This window comes from Saccopteryx leptura, chromosome X (assembly GCF_036850995.1).
Source record: "Saccopteryx leptura isolate mSacLep1 chromosome X, mSacLep1_pri_phased_curated, whole genome shotgun sequence".
Classification (NCBI taxonomy): Eukaryota; Metazoa; Chordata; class Mammalia; order Chiroptera; family Emballonuridae; genus Saccopteryx; species Saccopteryx leptura.
The window spans coordinates 28,552,833-28,570,219 of record NC_089516.1 but is presented as its reverse complement, the minus strand read 5'-3'; the positions used below and the strand labels follow the sequence as shown (position 1 = coordinate 28,570,219).

Sequence of the window (17,387 nt, the reverse complement as noted above, 5' to 3'; positions counted from 1 at the left end):
AGAGTTGGAATGTGTGGGATAAATATCAGATTGGAAAGATCTGAAGAAAAACATCTCTTAAACCTGTGTTGGAAACAACATAAAATTCCAAGCTCTTTTTTTAAAAATTTAATTTAATTTTAATTTATTGGGTTTACATAGATTCTAGTGCTCCCCCAAATACCTCCCCCTCTCCCCTGTTTTCCCCACCACATTCTCCTTGCCCTCCTCCTCGCAACGCCCTCCCCCCAGTTTTGCTTTTCTGTTCTTATCCCATCCTATCATCCCCTTTCCCTCTGTCTGCTTTCCCTCTGGACCCTTTAATCCTGCCTCTGCCTCTATTCCATTCCTCAGTTCACATTGTTCATTGGATTCCTCAAATGAGTGAGGTCATTCATATATTTTTCTTTCTCTGCCTGTCTTATTTCACTTAACATAATAGTTTGCAGGTCCATCCATGTTGTTGCAAAAAGTGTTAGTGAGCAGGACAGACCCCAACAAGTGTACCAAAGACTTCAAGAAACTTACCATATAAACAATTGCCTAAGTACCAGACTGGCTTCTGAGTAGCAAATGTAGCTGTCAGACCCAAACAACATAAAGGAGCTTAGAAATTTTAACTGACATTGGAACCACCACACACAGACAGTGGGACAGAAGTTGCATTCTGAAACAAACTGGGTTGATTTCCAACTAAAACAAACACTCAAAAGCAACGTTCTCCAAAGGACATAAACAGACCCCAGAATCTCACAGGACAATATTAAAAATATCCAAGATACAGCCCAAAATTATTCAGCATACACAGAACTAAGAATTGATTAACTTTAAAGTAAGAGACCATCAAGAGATAGTCTTCAGATGCCAGCCTTCAGATGATACAGATGTTTGGATTATCAGACGAATACTTAAAGCAGTCTATTATACCATGTTCAGTGAGGTCATGGTGAACATACCTAGAAATGAAAAGATACACATTATCATCAGAAAAATTGAAACTCAAAAAGAATTAAATAGACATTGTAGAACTAAAAAATATAATATTTGAAATTGAAAAGAAATAATAATTGAATAAGTTGTATGGCTGATTGGACATAAAGATGACAGAGGAAAGTATCTTTAGATTTAAAAACAGAGCAATAGAAATCACACAACCCGAAGAATGGAAAAATATTGGGGAACGAAACTGGAACTCAAATATCTGTGGAGTAATAAAATAATTGTGAATGTGTTTTTGTTAATAATTTCATGAAGAACACCTAGTTTAGGGGACTAGATTACTGTCAATTAAGCCAATTAGACTAGACTTCTAAATGACTTCTAACTTTCCAAATAATCTCTTTATAAAAATTCTACAACACTGCCATATAATATTTTTCTTTAAAAACATTCACCTCGGCCCTGGCTGGTTGGCTCAGTGGTAGAGCGTCGGCCTGGCGTGCAGAAGTCCCCGGTTCGATTCCCAGCCAGGGCACACAGGAGAAGCACCCATCTGCTTCTCCACCCCTCCCCCTCTCCTTCCTCTCTGTCTCTCTCTTCCCCTCCCGCAGCCGAGGCTCCATTGGAGCAAAAGATGGCCCGGGCACTGGGGATGGCTCCTTAGCCTCTGCCCCAGGCGCTAGAGTGGCTCTGGTCGCAACAGAGCATCGCCCCCTGGTGGGCGTGCCAGTTGGATCCCGGTCGGGTGCATGCGAGAGTCTGTCTGACTGTCTCTCCCAATTTCCAGCTTCAGAAAAATACAAAACAAAACAAAACAAAAAAAAACATTCACCTCAAATAACCAGTTTTTTTTTTTCATTTTATTAATTTATCCATTAGTTCAAGAATATCCATTAGGTACATTCTACAAGCTGCTAGAATTAATATGATCTTAAATTACATATAAGTAGGTATGACTTGAAAAACATGTAATCATCCTTCATTATAGGAAGAACTTTCTGACAATTTATAATTGAAAGGAAGCATGGGGAAATAGCAAGATTCCCCACCAGTGAAAATGCTCAAACTTAAATTGAATTTGGCAGCAAGACTATAAGAAATAAAGAAGTCTCAGGTAAATTGCTGGATTGTATAAGCATTTAAATATCTAGTTAATTCTTATAATTGGGATGACTTTCATACAAATATATGAGGTCAAAATTTTACTTAGATAATTTAGTTATGACAGAACCAGTACAATGTTAAGACTAAACGAGAAATTGAGGTAGCCCTGGCTGGATAACTCAGTTGGTTAAAGTGTCACCCTAAAGAACAGAGGTTACGGGTTCAATCCCTGGTCAGGGCACATGCAGGAACAGATTGATGTTCTGTCTCTCTCTTTTGTCCTCTCCCTTCTTCTCTCACTAAAATCAACAAGTAAACATTTAAAAAAGGAAGAGAGAAACGGAGGAGCTATGTGGAAGTAATATAAGAAAGGAATGTATAAAATTGATAGATTAAACACACAGTTAGTTACTGATTTACAAGTTGTAAACTGTAACTTCTGGGTTATTTTTTCTACCAATTATTTGCACCTATAAATGAAAATCTGTAATTTAACAGGTAACATCATCATGTCTAGGAACAATTAGTCAAACAAATTTACTCTCCTAAATAATCTTGAAGTTAACCTGTGACTTCTATGATATTGAAAGGACATTGCTCCTTTCCCCAAATTTTTCTTTTATTTTCTTTTAATTGGGGATAATTCACAGACACACACATACACATACACATACACATACACCAGATAAAACATATGCCAACTACCTTACAAAGCTTTAAAGCATGAATTGAAACAACTATAGCTATGAAGTGATTTAATTTATATGAAAATATGGTGTTTATAAACCCCAAACCAAGCTGTGGTAGGCAGAATTCTAGTATGGATTCTGAAAGCCCTGCCTTCCTTCCATGTAAACGCACTTTCTATAATCCTTTCCCTATGAGTGGGTGTGTAGGACTTGTAAATATGACATGGAATTTCTTTTCTTGATTAGGTTACTTTGTGTCACAAAGGTGAAAAGACTTGGCAGTTGTAATCAAGGTTCCTAATGAACAGTCTTTGACTTAATCGAAAGTGAGATCCAGGCTGAACCCTTCAAAAGCGGATCCAAGTATTTCCTAAAGGGAGAGATTCAAAGCAAGAGATTTAAAATGAGAGAATATTTTGCTGCTAGAATATACCTTTAGAGTTATCTGGAGTAGGACTGATCTGGGCAGGAGTTTACACATTTATACTGACTTGAAATTTGATGTAGATCAATCTGGAAGGTAATTCAACCTTAGAGGAGGTGGCTCTCTTGAGTTGAGGCAATTTCCGAGGGGACTGACAATCAAAGGCATTCTTTCCAGAGCACTTTCAGCAACTAGGACATTAAATTCTGCATTGAAGAGGTATCTGGGTGTACACCACAACGCTTTCTATGACTACTTTATTGAGACATAAGCTACTACTAGTTTTATGTCAATAACTTTCTGTATGTATTCATCTTCCTTCCAAATGTAGTTCATAAAAAAAAAAAAAACCTTTATAAGATATTAGGCTAGGCATAGCCTACCATTTGTCCTTATATGCCTTTATTGATTTCTGAAATGCAGATCAGAGATTATATTTCAAAACAATATTTTATTAAAACTTTATAGAGATAGTATTTATCTTGAGACAATGAATGTACCATTCAGATATCAATGACTCAGCAATTTTAAGTTCTGCCTTTTTAAATTGCCATTGTCTGGTATCCAGGATAAAAAATGTAATCACTTTAGACTCCAGAAGAAAAGAGATGTACATGAATTCTTGTAGAGATTGTAATTATTAATGCCTTTTGACATATTTGTTTCAAATTCTGAAATTTATCTTTTTTGTACTACCACATATTATCTTTGCTTCTACTTATTATCAGTCAAAATAAGCAACTAAGAAAAGCTGCTGATAAATTGGATTAATTTACAGTGAAATTGGTTGTGCAATATGCTGTAAATTCATAGTAATGGTGCATTGCAGCTGAAAAATAGTTAATCCATGGAATTTTATGTCAATGTTTATACTTTAAGGAATCTTTTTTTTTTTTTTTTTTTTTTTTTACTTACTCATTTTTTTTTAGAGAGGAGAGAGAGAGAGAGACAGAAAGGGAGAGAGAGGAGAGAGACAGAGAGAGAGAAGGGGGGAGGAGCTGGAAGCATCAACTCCCATATGTGCCTTGACCAGGCAAGCCCAGGGTTTCGAACTGGCGACCTCAGCATTTCCAGGTCAACGCTTTATCCACTGCGCCACCACAGGTCAGGCTATACGTTAAGGAATCTTAAAACTGCCTCAGTTTTTCCAACTTTGCTTCTGCTTCTGTCTATTAAAATGTATCATGAATAACTTTATTACTGCTGTCACTTTTGATAATACCCTCAGAAAGTTTTAACTACATGTATTTTATGTAGTTTCCATCTTTTAAATAACAAATTAAAAATAAAATTATTGAAATCAATACAAGTACACAGTGCACCCCTATTATGTTCTTACTTTTTAAAAATTGGCCTATTATAGTAACTTCAAATCTCCAATTCCCCATAATCATTTTACACTCATTGATTTTATTCTTTAATCACCTATTTGCATTAAAAAATAAAAAACTAACAAGTAAAAAATCCCTAAAGTTATCAAGCAAATAAACAAGCCCACTCACGTATTCTAGAGAAACTGAAATATCATCTTTTTATCTTGTTTAGTTTTATTTATTTAATCCATTTTATGACTGTGACAAGGACTAGCAATATAGGGCTGGCATTTTAGTCCCCTGACACATTCTGTTTCTTCTCAGTGGCAGCAATGCTATTGCTGTGCAAAAATTCACTCCTTTACGATCCCCAGAGCATCCTATCCCCTTTTGTCTTCCCTTCATATTGCATCTGCTTATTACCCACATTTGATTAAGTGTTTTGCAGAAAAATTCCCTTGTCTTTTGAAAAACAGAGAAACATATTTTACTGCAGCATAAGTCTGAATATGTTTCAGGAATAATTTTTTTCCTTCCTTCCTTCTTTTCTTTTCCTTCCTTTCTTTTCCTTCTCTCCTTCCTTCCTCCCTTCCTTCCTTCCTTCCTTCCTTCCTTCCTTCCTTCCTTCCTTCCTTCCTTCCTTCCTTCCTCCCTCCCCCCTTCCTTCCCCCCTTCCCCCTCCCTCTCTCCCTCCCTCCCTCCCTCCCTCCCCCCTTCCTTCCTTCCTTCCTTCCTTCCTTCCTTCCTTCCTTCCTTCCTTCCTTCCTTCCTTCCTTCCTTCCTCTATCTCTCCCTCCCTCCCTCCTTCCTTCCCTCCTTCCCTCCTTCCTTGCCTCCCTCTCTCCCTCCCTCCTTTCCTCCTTTCCTCCCTTCCTTCCTTTCTTCTTTTCTTTCTATCGATGCTACACTAAATCCATACTGAAATCTAAGTTTATGGTTTTTCAGTAATGCCTTTATCTCCAGGTGCTATTTTATTCACTACTCTACAAAGGAAAAGTAGTTATACACTCTAAGTGTGATATGCAGAAGCATGTTATTTTGTTATCATCAAGGTAAGCATTACAACAAACTGTTTCTTGTTTCCAAATTATACTCCCCATAAAAATCTTACTCATATAACTCCTAATGTTCTTGTGTTCACTCCCATCCCCCATTAATCTGTATTTTGTTTCAGATATAGAGAATGTTTTTGGCCTCTGCATTGCCGACTAGGTATTTCTAATAGAGTTATGTCTGACATAGATAATATAAACTTCCTGATACACCAGTCCTTTCAACCTTTTGCCTAAAAATGCAGGAGATATCGTGGTGTAGATGCAAAAAGAACCCTGAGTAGTAAGTTAGGTGTTGTATATTTTATTAGCTGTGTGATTTTCAGAAGATTCTTAACTGCCCTGGTTTTAGTTCTCTGTCTGAAATATAGAGTGACTGTCACAGATAAAAGTTTAAATTAAAAAAAATCCATTGTTCTTTGTATACTATAAGTCATTTTATAAGAATAAACAATTATTATCATATCATGTCAAAATCTTTGTTCTGATTTCCAGAGCCTTCTCAAACTGGACCTCACACTATTCATCAGCATTGCTTACCACTCCTCATTCGGACTCAGTCTCTGTTGTCAGCAGACAAGATTTGTCCTTTTTCTTTCCAAAATCACCATAGTCATTTATTTTCATTCTTGCATTTTTGCTCATGCCTCTCTTTTTTCACCTGATGTTCTCCTCTAATTTCCTCTCTGCCTATCGAAATTTACTCATCTCAGTAATGAAGCCTTCCTTGAATAATCTCATTTAGAAGCTTTGATGTAAATCTTTTTGATCTTCTTTGATATTGTATTTCCTATACACTCAGTATCACGTATGACAATATTTATATTGTTCAAAACACTATATGTAACTTTACTTTTGGAATTGACATTCAGAATCTGATTATGACATATTTACATATAAACACACACACCAATGAAACTGATTATGTTGTAGTCCTAATTTATTTTTGAAGTTAACAAGTGCCTACTTTACTTAAGTCTGTGTATAAAACATTATGAAAACAACTAGTTTAAATTCAAAGCATTACCTTGAAATAGAGAAGCAGAACAAAAGGCATAGTTCTTATTGTTCTTATCCTATGTCAGCAATTTTCAACCTCTCTCATCTCATGACACACATAAACTAATTACTAAAATTCTGCAGCACACCAAAAAATATATTTTTTGCCTATCTGACAAAAAAAATGGATATAATTTTGATTCATTCACACTGGAAAGCTATTGTGTATTGGCTGTTGTCACTTTTTTTTATTTGACAATTTAAAGGAAAAGAGGTCAGTGCCCCTGACTAAATAGTCAGGTATTGCACGTTTTAAAAATTCTTGTGGCACACTGGTTGAAAACTGCTGTCCTATAGATATTTAAAAATTGAGGGGTAAAATAAAAAATAACGTTACAAAGCAGAATATTCTAACCAACATTGACAGAGGTACAAATTGCCATTGATAGTTGGGAGGGAAAATGAATAGGCCACTTGGAGGAGATAAAATATGAATTAAACACTGAAGGATAAGAAACTGATAAAAAGGCACACATTTGAGACAGAAGGAACAGTGTACACAGAAGTAGGACAATTACAGGGAGATTATGTCAAAATGTGACTATTTCTAGTTGGGTATCTGTATGGGAGTAGTAGTAAGAGGAGACAATTTAGTTCAATTGCAGTCATATTATGCAAAAGCTCAACTGGCAGACTATAATGTACATACTCATTTTTTTTGGTGGTGGTATTAGCTGTGGGGGGATATTAAAGATGTTTGGACAGAGAACAATTAAAGTGAGTTGTGTATTAGAGAAGTTTAATATGGGTATGGCTTAAGGTTGTTATCATGTAAGAAAGAGACATCAAATTAGAGATTTCATCTTATAGGTCATTAGCGGCAGATTATGAGGCATCAAATATAAGAGGGGTCATTGTTTCCCCAGTTTATGCACCATGCTTCACTAGAGTCACAGTATGAAATGAGCCCACAGCTCTGCCTCAGTAGTTAAGGCAGTTCTCTTAAAATGAATCCTTTCAACCAAATGCCAGCCACTTCCACACTTACATATGCAAGGAATTCAAATAGCAATTCTTGTCTGGATTCTCTGATGCCTTTTTTTTCTCTGTCAGGTCCTTCCCATTTCATTCTGACTGACATCTCAATATTCTACCTGCCTCTTGATTTGATTTCTTTTTCCTACACTGCCCCTTAATTTTCATTGTTTCTTTATATTATACTGTGCTCTACTCCCAGCGCACCCATGTTTCTTTAGGTAAAGAGATGACACAAGAAGGAGAGGGAGGCATCTCAACTTTTTATCATATAAAAGGATGATATGATAGTTGGAGACATAGTTAAGAATTATCAATCTGTCAAAATGCTTATTAAGCCAAAGAGCATTAGTCATACTAGTACTTAGCCTCTGTACCCTAAAATATCTGTTGGGTTGCTTAAGCAGCAATCTGAAAGAGAAACTGCCTAGAGAAAAGGATAAACAGTGTGTATTTAATTTTCTATATAACCTGTGAGAAAAAGATGAATAAGCTTTAACATCCTTGACTAAAACAGAAACAAGGTGGGAATTGAGACAAAGAGGTTGAAACAAAGTGAAATTCTAGCCTTAATCCATGGATCTAGAAGGTATACCTTCAAGAGACATTCTCTTGGTATTTGACATCATTTTCATTTTAAAAGCCTATTTGTAGTGGATTTATATATGGTCCCAGAAAATAAAGAGTCTGAAAATAAATTGAAGACAAAGAATCACTTATAAATTATGTAAGGACTCATACCAAAGTAGAAAATCTCCTAAAGATAAAAAGTTGACAAGGAAAAGCACAGCACTAGGTTGAACATGGAAATAATCATTCACAGAGGCAAAGAGTTCTGAGGAACATACACAGTTATGGCTGTTTTGTTGTTCTGCATAACCTATGTGCAGTTAGTCAAAAATTATTCTTCACCATCATTATGTGCTCAGCATGATACAAGGTGTATGGTACTGGTGTAAGAGCCAAGTGAATCAAATTCCTGGCCCATGAGTTTGCAGTCTGCCCTGCAAATAGAATATGATTATCTCTGCTAATGTAAATGTATGACCTCTGTGCCCACACTTTGGTGATGTAAACTAGAACAACGACTAATTCCAAAAGAGACTTTTTAGAGTTCTTTTTTTATTTATTCAAATCATGACCTTCAGAATCCTAATTTAGGAAAATCTTTTTTCTTTCTATGCAATATAGAGACTTGTTTTTAACTCAGTGAGACCTTGTGAACTTGTCTTTTGAGTGACATTCCTGGCTCTCAAGGCACAAGGTCTGGAAAGCAATGAATTCTGCTTGTTTTTATCAGCATTGATAATCTTTGAATTTTGATCTGACTCGAATGAATACTTTAAATTTTTTTATATTTAATTTATTGTGTTGACATCGTTTCAACTGTTCTACTCAATATGACACTTCCTGCACATTGCATCATGCCCCCTATGCCCCATACAAAGTATTTTTCTATCCCCACTTACCCCCTTGCCCCCTCTCCATGCCTTTGTCCCCCTCTTTCACTCTGGCTATAGCTACCTTGTTGTCTGTATCTATGTGTTGTTATGCATATATGATTTTGGCTAATCCCTTCACCTTCTTTGATCCCATCCTCTATTCCTCCTTTCTCTGACAGCTGTGCATCTGTTCCCTGTGACCCTGCCTCTGTTTCTATTTTGTTCCTCAGTTTATTTTGTTCTTAGATTCCACATATAAGTGAGATCAAATGGAATTTATCTTTCTCTGCCTTCGCTTATCATAATAATCCTTAGGTTCATTCATGCTGTTGCAATAGGTAAGATTTCTTTCTTTCTTATGACCATGTAATATTCCATTGTGTAATGTACCCCTGCTTTTTCATCTACTTGTCCAGTGATGGAAATTTGGGCTGTTTCAAGATCTTGGCTATCACATGTATCTGTCCAGTTTTTCCAACACCATTTACTAATGAGAATGTCTTTTTCTCCATTATACACTCTTGCTTCCTTTCTCAAATATCAATTGACCATAATGGTATAGATTCATTTTTGGGTTTTCTGTTTTGTTCCATTGATCTGTATGCATGTTTTTATGCCAGTACCAGGCTGTTTTGATTACATTGGCCTTATAGTATAGCTTGATATCAGGAAGTGTGATACCTACCACTTCGCTCTTCATTTTCAAGGTGCTGAGGCTGTTCAGGTTCTCTTTTGGTTACAAATAAATTTTTGGAATACTTGCTTTAGATTTATGAAGTATTTCATTGGCGTTTTAATAGAAATTGCATGGAATTTATAGATTGCTTTGGTTAGTATGGAAATTTTAATGATGCTAATTCTTACTATCAGTGAACATGGTATATGTTCCACTTGTTTGTATCTCTCTTGATTTCTTTTTTCAATGTTTTATAATTTTCCAAATATAATTCATTACCTTGTTGGTTAAAATTATTCCACAGCACTTTATTTTTTGTTGTTGCAATAGTAAAAAAGATTGTTTCCTTAATTTCTCTTTCTAACTGTTCACTACTAGTATATAAAAATGCCACTGATTTCTGAATCTTAATTTTATATCCTGACACTTTGTCAAATTCCTTTACCTGGTCTAGTAATTTTTGGGCTGGGACTCTAGGGTTTTCTATGTACAGTATTATGTTGTCAGCAAATACTAACAGTTTTCCTACTTCTTTTCTAATTTGGATATCTTTTATTTATTCTTCTTGTTTGATTCCTGTGGAGAGGAATTCCAGTGCTATGTTGGATAGGAGTGATGAAAGGGGACACCCTTGTCTTATTCTTGAACTTAAGGGGATTGCTATTAATATTTGTCCATTGAGTGTGATGTCGGCTGTTGGGTTGTCATATTTGGCTTTTATTATATTGAGATATTTCTCTCTCTGCCCATTTTGCTGAGATTTTTTATTATAAATGGGTGCTGGATTCTATAAAATGCTTTTTCTGTATCTGCTGATATGATCATGTGATTATTATCCTTCATGTTGTTTATGTGATAAATAATGTTTATTGATCATGGTGTATGATCTTTTTAATGTACTTCTGGATCTAGTTTGTTAATATTTTGTTGAGAATTTTGGCATCTATATTCATCAGAAATATTGGCCTATAGTTTACTTTCTTTGTAGTGTCTTTACCTGGCTTTGGAATTAAGATAATGCATTCTTCGTAAAGTGAGCTTGGAAGTCTTCCATGCTTTTGAATTTTATGAAAATTTTTTGAGAAGGATAGGTGTTAGCTCTCCTTTAAATGTTTGGTAAATTTACCCGTGAAGCCATTTGGTCCACGACTTTGCTTTACTGGGAGATTTTTTGATAGCTATTTCAATTTCAATTATAATCAGTCTGCTCAGGTTTTCTGATTCTTCCCGATTCAGTTTTGGAAGGTTGTTTTTAAAAATTTATCCATTTCACATGGGTTGTCCAGTTTTTTGGTGTATAATTCTTCATAGTATTTTTTTACAGTCTTTTGCATTTCTGTGATTCCAGTTGTTATGTTACTTCTTTCATTTCTAATTTTATTTATTTATGTCCTCTTTTTTTCTTGATGAGTCTGGTTAGAATTTTTATTTGAGATTTATCTTGCTTCTTGAGGAATGCCTGTAATGGTATGTACACAGCTTTCGCTGTGTCCCATAGATTTTGGGTTGTTGTATCTTCATTTCTGTTTGTTTCAAGGAAATTTTTTATTTCTTTCATGATCTCATTGTTAGCCTATTTGTTATTTAATAACATGCTATTTAGCCTCCAAGTGTTTGGATGTTTTTCAGTTTTTCTATTGTAGTTGATTTCTAGTTTCATGCCATTGTGTCCAGAGTGGATGCTTGCTATGGTATCAGTCTTCTTAAATTTACTGAGACTTGTTTTGTGTCCTAACATGTGGTCTATCCTTAAAAATTTAATGTGAGCACTTAAAAAGAATGTACATTCTGCTGCTTTGGGGTAAAATTTTCTGAAAATTTCAATTAAATCCAGTTGATCTATAGTGTCATGTAAGGCTGCTCTTTGTTGATTTTCTGTCTGAAAGATCTATCCATTGATGTCAGTGTATTGTTAAAATCGCCTGCTCTTACTGTATTGCTGTTGATCTCTTTCTTTATGTCCACCAAAATCAGCTTTATATCTTTAGGTTCTCCTATATTGGGTGCATAAATAATTAGAATGGTTATACCCTTTCATTGGATTTCTTCCTTTATCAATATGTAGTGACCTTCTTTGTCCCTTACTATAGCCTTTGTTATCAAGGCTATTTTGTTGGATATATGCATTGCTACCCCCACCTTTTTTTTTTTTTTTTTTTCATTTCAATTTGCATGGAATATTTCTTTTCCATCCTTTCACTGTCTGCCTATGTGTATATTTTTTCTGAGGTGGGTCTCTTCTAAACAGTATCTATATGGCTCATGTTTTCTTATCCATGCCGCTACCCCATGTCTTTTGATTGGAGCACTTAATCAATTCACATTTAAGTTTATTATTTATATGTACTTACTTATTGCTATTTTATTCTAAAGGCTATTATCCTCTTTCTCTCAATTTATTTTTTTTCTTTCTTCTTTTTAAGCAGGCTCTGTAATATTTCTTATAATACTGGTTTAGTGGTAATGAATTCTTTTAGCCTTTTTTTTTTTTTTTTGTCTATGAAGGTCTTTATTTCTTTTTTAATTTTAAATGATAACTTTGCTGGTGGTTGCAACCTCTAAAACCTAGAGATTTGGTCTTCCCAGATTTGGGGCAGTTTCTACTGACTCTACTGTGGGATGGAAGCAGCAGTCATATTCTTGGGAAAGTGTGTGGGGGGAAAGCACCAGCCTCAACATTAGATAACTGAGTCACTGTCATGCCCTCAGCTTCTTGGCCAAAGATGCTTACTTTTCAACAGGGCCCAATCCCCATAGTTTCAGACAAGAGTGATTCCTGAGGGTGGAGCAGTTACTTTCCCCCAGGCTACTGTGGCACAGAGAAGACTGCTCCACCTGAGAACGATGGAGAATGCAGTGTTGGAGAATAATACAGCACAGGCACTCTAGTGGCTGTTCCACTGTGTCTCTCCCTGGGTCTGCCAATTTCACTGTCTTCTCACATGCCATTAGTCCTCTTAGTTCTCCCTCTGCCAGAGCCCAGGGTAAGTGGCTATGAACAAGATTTTCTGTGTTGGCCTTTTAAGAGGATGCTTGTGTCTCTGAGAATTTCTGTCTCTCACAGACAGAAATTTTGCCTCTTTTCACCACCAAATGCTATGTGGACACTTCTTCTAGGCTCTGGTGCTCTAAGCTGGGGTGCTTTCCCTGGGGCTTAGGGTGTACACCTCTCAGGGCTGACCTCCCCCACAGATTGGATGTCCCTCTAGACCCTCAGCTGCCACTCACTCCTGGGAGCAGGGCTAGCTCTTTTTGCATCTTCACTCTTCCTACCAGTCTTTTTTCTTTTTTCTTGTGGGAGAGACAGAGAGAGTCAGAGAGAGGAACAGATACGGACAGACAGAGAGGAAGGGAGAGAAATGAGAAACATCAATTCTTCGTTGCAGTTCCTTAGTTGTTCATTGATTGATTTATCATATATGCCCCAAACAAGAGGCTACAGTAGACTGAGTGACCCCTTGCTTGAGCCAGCAACCTTGGGCTCAAGCTGGTGAGCCTTTCTCAAACCAGATGAGCTTACGCTCAAGCTGGCAATCTCGGGGTCTCAAACGGGGTCTCAAACCTGGGTCCTCCACATTGTAGTCCAATGCTCTATCCACTGCGCCATGGCCTGGTCAGGCCCTACCAGTCTTGATGTGGCTTCTTCTGTGATTCTTTGGTTATAGACTCCTCTTCATTTAGTCCTGAGTTGGTTTGTCAAGCTGATTGTTCTTAAGTTTAGTTATAACTGCAGTTTGGCCCTGGGAAAAGGTGGGTAGAATGTCCATCCCCCTACTCTGTTGCCATCTTGGATATATACCATCCTCTAATGACTCCTCTTATGACCACATCAATGAGTGATTATTATACAGACATGATATGATCAATCAATTTTCAGTCATTTTGTACTTAAGAGAGCATGGGATATTAGGGTAAACTAATTGGTTGTGATGCATATCTTATAAAAGTGATTTTTATTACATGTATGCATTCAATTTTCAAGGTATTTTCAACAATATGAATAAACAGTCACACACTATTTGTACATATTCAATATACATATTATATTCTTTTCTATAATATGCAAGTATTATTCTTGAATCCCAGAAAAGTCTACTGAGATTACTGATGTGGGAATATTTAGCCTACTTCAATGGAAATAATATCTGGCAGTAAGGGACTGAAGTAAATCGATACCATAATTTCAAAAAAGGTAGATTTTTTTTTTTTGTATTTGGAGGATGATTCTGGATTCCTCTCTGTACTGGTAGGCATTTGAAGTACAAGGTATTCTAGTTAATATTTATTCTTAAAATCTATCCAAATTTCTATCCACTATCAGAACCATGTAGCTAATAACTCTCATTCTTTGTTTTAGATTGTTTAAGATTTATATTTTTGCTTGTTTAAATATTTAAATTTAAATGTCTGAAGTGGTCCCCAATATAGCCTGATATCAAGAAATAGCTGACAACTCAGGACTTATGGACTTATGGACTTATGTCACATGTCACCAAAGATGTTAAGAAAACATAAGGGGCAAGGTCATATGTCAAATGTTGCCTGCTCCTCTATAACTTGTGGATTAATTTAATATTGGAAAAAATTTTAAATTAAATCAAGATTTTAAGATGTTCATTTGGAAGTTTTTCTTTTTTTTTAATTTCCATGGAAACATCATTCAGAATGTCTGTCTTTTTATAGATATGGTCTTTCTTCCTATTTTAGCCTACAGAGCAACATAAAATCAATAAAGACTTGAAGATTCTTCAAGCAAGACCAATCTTTGTTATATTTTATTTAACTGTGAGAATCCAAAGGTGTTGGAAAAGGATACTGAGAGAGAAAACTATCGTATTGTGTTCTCTCCACTACTTCAACACTTATAAATGTCAATGACTCATAAAAACAAAAGGCATAAAATCAATCCAGAGACTAGAGAAATTACACGGGGAAAAGGGGAGTAACCAGAGAAAAAGTCTAATAATATCCACAAATGACTTCTTATCTCTAGAGGACAAGGAACATGCTATATTTTGTTGATGTTCATAGCTTCATATTGAAAAAGAGTTTGAAAAAGCATTAAAAGGTTTAACTTAGAGTTTTTTATTTGAAAATCACAATTTGCTTATTAGTATGTGAACTTCTTTTACAATGGAAAGTAAGAGTTTTGTAGGAATCTAGACTTTTTACAGGAAGCTCACAATATTCCTTAAAAATACATAGGTTGATTTGGAATTTGATTGTTGATTATGTGAATGCTGGTCAATTTACTCAATTGCTTGTGCCTTTACTTAATGAACCAAGTGTTAAGTACTGCTCCAAACTAAGCTCTGTGCCTAACCTTGAGATACTAAAACAAATAAGGCCTGATCAGACTTTTTTTTTTTGCGAGTGCTTCCTGCCAGGTAAGGAAGACAGGTGTAAGCAGATAGTTTTCAAACCATATAGGAAGTGCTGTGATTGAGAATTTGGTGTGGAAACAGGTGGAGATTTGCCTGAGGAGTGAGAAAACAGCTTCAAGGAAAAGGTTGCCTTTGAACAAAGTGTTAATACGTTTTGAGCATTCCATGTGTAAAATGGGAAAGTGGCCTTCACTGTCATGTCGGTGAACCAGTACACAGTAACTAGAGCTCAAGATAAATAGGGTTGAGGAACGAAAGAAAATATGGAAACAAATGTAAGTGGGAACAGAGGAGCTAAAGGTAATCCACATTCTTAGTTCAGGGACTACATAGAATAAACAGGAGAAAAGATGGGTTCAAATTTGCATGCAATATTTTGGTACATGTAATACATTTATATTGAAATGGCCAGTTAGTATGTAGGCATATTCATATGGAACTTGGAACATTGGTTTTATTCTGATATAACTTTTGTGACTTATAGCTGAATTGTTATGAGTCAAAAGCAAAGCTAAACATGATAATGCTATAGAAAGCTTACAAAAGCAGCGGTTATTAAACCACATTGGAAATATCTGAGTTGATTGCTGAACATGCAGTTACAAGGTTCACTCTACTTTGTTCTGATTTAGTATATTTAAGGCTAGGTAGAAGAATCTCTTTTGTTTGTGTGTTTTTTTTTTTTTTTTTTTGTATTTTTCTAAAGTTGGAAATGGGGAGGCAGTCAGACAGACTCCTGCATGCGCCCGACTGGGATCCACCCAGCATGCTCACCAGAGGGCGATGCTCTGCCCATCTGGGGCATCGCTCTGTTGCAACCAGAGCCATTCTAGTGCCTGAGGCAGAGGCCATGGAGCCATCCTCAGTTCCCCGGGCCAACTTTGCTCCAATGGAACCTTGGTTGCGGGAGGGAAGAGAGAGACAGAGAGGAAGGAGAGGGGGAGGGGTGGAGAAGCAGATGGGCGCTTCTCCTGTGTGCCCTGGCCGGGAATCGAACCCGGGACTCCTGCACACCAGGCCGACACTCTACCACTGAGCCAACCAGCCAGGGCCAGAAGAATCTGTTTTAATGAGTGCCTCAGGTGATTAAAAAATTCATACATTAAGGCAAAATATTGAATAAGAGGAGAAGGGCATAGATACAACTCTGAAAAATAGAAATGTTTAAAGAACATTGAGCAGAAAGAAAAGGCTGTGGTGAAACATAGAATAAGCTGTTTAGAATGAGAAATATCTAAATCTTGCTCCAGAGGTGAGGGTACACCAGTCAGCGGCCCTGTCTTCACTGAGCCAGCTACAGCAAGACATAGATCCTGAACAGACTGGACAATGTGGATAATTTACTCCTAAGAAGGAAAGGGTTAAAGGCGGATTGTAAGGAATCTGGGGAAAGTTTGGATTTACCTAATCTCCCAGTAAACAGTTTATTGAAAATAACGCATAGTAAGAAGAAAATGGCATTTACCTAAGGTCTTCTTTCTAACTGAAGTCAATATTATATGGTTTGTTTGTGGCAAATTCATTTAGTCTTTTTCTTTAAAGAATGTCTTCATTTTGCCCTTCAGTTTGAATTACACTTTTGGTGGGTATGCAATTCTCGGTTCATAATTGTTTTTCCTCTAAACTCTGTGATGCTTTTAGCCCATTTTCTGTCTATTCTTGCTGATAATGAGAAATACAGTTTGTCAAATTGCTGTTAACATTTAGATAAAAAGACTGCTTTATTCTATTACGTTTTTGTTTGTTTTATTATTTTTTTATTTAATTTATTGTGTTTACATAGATTCTAGTGTTGTCCGATTGCATTCCCCTTTCCCCGTGTTCCCCTCAACATCTCCCTTGCCCCCCTCTAACTTAATTTTTTATCCTTGATTTCCTGAAAATTTCTCTCTTATATATCTAGCTATAGATCTATTCTATTGTTATTATGTCTTCATTATTATTCTGCTTGGTACTCAAAGTATACTATTGATTTGAATATTTAGTTTTCTCTTTAATGTCAGACAATTCTCATCCAATGTCTTATCAGATACTCTTTCCCTGACAATGCCTGTAAGCTGAAACATGTTTTTGAAGAGATAGTGAAGTTTAAGTGTAAATGTTCTTCACTAGATCTTGCAGGAATTTTAACTGTTTCTACATATATTATATATTTTTTAATCTTTATGCTGTGTGGTAGGTGAAGTGTTCAGGGTTATCAGTCAGTAATAATCTCTTTAATGGTGGTTAGAATTTATCTTATTAATTTTATTTTCATTACATTTTGCTTCCCATATTTCAATTTGATTCTTTTTTATATTGACCTTGTTTTATTTATGCAATTTCTTAATATTTTCTCTTTTTATGCATAT

General features: G+C 36.0%; 1 long non-coding RNA gene across 1 annotated transcript in view; it reads right to left on the bottom strand.

Moving 5' to 3' along the window:
* Positions 1–241: 241 nt before the first annotated feature.
* LOC136386070 (uncharacterized) overlaps positions 242–17,387 on the bottom strand; it is a 32,734-nt gene continuing 15,588 nt past the window's right edge. Inside the window, exon 3 of the long non-coding RNA XR_010747884.1 lies at positions 242–935. This is a non-coding gene — a long non-coding RNA (uncharacterized lncRNA). The remainder of the gene's footprint in view (positions 936–17,387) is intronic.